Source organism: Littorina saxatilis, linkage group LG5 (genome assembly GCF_037325665.1).
Source record: "Littorina saxatilis isolate snail1 linkage group LG5, US_GU_Lsax_2.0, whole genome shotgun sequence".
Lineage (NCBI taxonomy): Eukaryota > Metazoa > Mollusca > Gastropoda > Littorinimorpha > Littorinidae > Littorina > Littorina saxatilis.
The window spans coordinates 44,467,298-44,469,797 of NC_090249.1; the positions used below are offsets into that span (position 1 = coordinate 44,467,298).

General features: G+C 44.5%; 1 protein-coding gene and 1 non-coding gene across 2 annotated transcripts in view; one reads left to right on the forward strand and one right to left on the reverse strand.

Moving 5' to 3' along the window:
- LOC138965948 (uncharacterized) overlaps window positions 1-2,500 on the forward strand; it is a gene marked incomplete in the record, with an annotated part of 76,039 nt that overhangs the window by 71,081 nt on the left and 2,458 nt on the right.
- On the reverse strand, window positions 2,312-2,383 carry Trnag-ucc (transfer RNA glycine (anticodon UCC)). Its single transcript has one exon. It is a non-coding gene; the product is annotated as a tRNA-Gly (tRNA).

Sequence of the window (2,500 nt, forward strand, 5' to 3'; positions counted from 1 at the left end):
ATACAAATATATATATACTAGAATGAATACCCGCTTCGCCGGGTAGCCGGCTTCGCCGGGAAGAAGTACTTAGAGCCGTACGCCGAACTATGGACCCGCCAAGCTTAGGTCCCTCCCAGATTCGTGGAATGGGAACAGCACGAAAATGATTCAGTGGCCATAATGCCATTCCTGACCATATCGAGTCCCATCCTTGTCGACGAATGTAACCGTGTTAATCACCTTTGGAGGCGAACTCCACTCAAACAGGACTGAGCAAGTTATGGCTTCTCAAAGGAAGGCCAGTACATAAAATTACACAAAAGCCGCCAGACCACATCACAAACAGAACTGAAGAATGCACAGGTGTTGCTTACATAGAGACACACACACTTACACACACACACACACACACACAAACACAGAGAAGCCGTATCTATAGAGAGATAGATGACAGTGTATTTTTCGCGTGGCTATAAATTGATTCGACCTTTGCACTTTTACAGTGAGGATAATTTACGGGTCCAATTTACGTTCTGTACACTGCGTTGACCTTCTAAAAATAGGTAACAGTAACAGAACGCCGGGAATATCCGAAGACGCTCAGCGCAGTGGACAGCGCAGTGTAGTAACTTACAACTGAACGGGAAAGCCACACGAAGGAAGGGAGATAAACGCCAAACACTGGAGAAGATAAGGAAGAGTTACTTATAATGGTGAAATGAACACAAAAACGGAAATGAGTTCAGCGCTGCGCGCTGAGAGCACGTGTTGAAATATCTCATCGATGATATTGTGTCCGGGGTGTAGCTGAATACGGTGTCCAAATTTGAAAAAGATCCACCGAGAACTTTGGCGTTGTGATGTGGTGTAGCGGCTATGGTGTGTCGGTATGGGGGCCCGGGTAAGCTGAGGTGGAACCAAAATAGCTGAGGTGGAACCAAAATCGGTTCCGCGCTGCGCGCTGAGAGCACGTGTTGAAATATCGACCAGGTTGTGTCGTGTCCCGGGTCTACTTGAATATGCCCACCAAATTTGAAGCAGATCCATCGAGAACTTTGGCCGTGCATCGCGCACAGACACACAGACAGATACACAGACAGACACACAGACAGACACACAGACACTAGTCGTATATATATATAGATAGATGTTGTACTAGTCAACGTAAAGGCTTATTCTAAGGTGGGGGTGGGGGTGGTTACGGGGGATGGGATGGGTGAATAAAAGGGAAAATATATCATCAATATATTGCTGGTTGCTGTACATGTTTTGACACAAAATGTGCAAGAACACGTGAAAAACGCAAACAGGGACTCAGTTTGAGAGAGAGAGAGAGAGAGAGAGAGAGAGAGAGAGAGAGAGAGAGAGAGAGAGAGAGAGAGAGAGAGTTTTATTCGCTTAAACTATGTTCATTTCATTGCGAGGGGGGAGGGGGGGGGACAATTCCGAAATCACGAGACTAATGTTAAGTGCATATAGATAACACACAATACGGAGAGAGAGATAAATCAATCAATCTGAGGCTTATGTCGCGCGTATTCCGTGGGTACAGTTCTAAGCGCAGGGAATTTTTATTTTTTTTAATTTTTTTTTATGCAATTTATATCGCGCACATATTCAAGGCGCAGGGATTTATTTATGCCGTGTGAGATGGAATTTTTTTACACAATACATCACGCATTCACATCGGCCAGCAGATCGCAGCCATTTCGGCGCATATCCTACTTTTCACGGCCTATTATTCCAAGTCACACGGGTATTTTGGTTGACATTTTTATCTATGCCTAGACAATTTTGCCAGGAAAGACCCTTTTGTCAATCCGTGGGATCTTTAACGTGCACACCCCAATGTAGTGTACACGAAGGGACCTCGGTTTTTCGTCTCATCCGAAAGACTAGCACTTGAACCCACCACCTAGGTTAGGAAAGGGGGGAGAAAATTGCTAACGCCCTGACCCAGGGTCGAACTCGCAACCTCTCGCTTCCGTGCGCAAGTGCGTTACCACTCGGCCACCCAGTCCATAAAGAGAGAGAGAAAAAATTAAAGCAATGTTTTTGTTTATCTTCTAGTTTTAACGCATTACAGCATTAGGAGAAAGAAGACAGAAAAGAACCCAAGACAAACCAAAAACAAAACAAAATAAATGTGTGTGCAATTTTTGAGGATGGCAATTAAATAAAAGCTAGTCAAACAAACAAACACGAATATTGTCCAGCGAAGACAAACGATACGAAAAGAAGCTAAAAAAAAATAGCGTACTTTGATTTGGAGTGTTAAAGGTATCAAACAACAAAACAACAACAAGCGAACGAAAAAACAACAAAAAAGTGCGTCGGCCGGGAGTCGAACCCGGATCGACTGCTTGGAAGGCAACCATGCTAACCGTTACACCACCGACGCTTGCATGGAAATACAGTGAAAGTTACAACATTTTATCATTTCTCCTTCCTAGTCCAGGTAGAAAATGTCAAAGCCACAGTCCTCCGAGGGACGTGACGCTTTAGTTCACACAGGCAC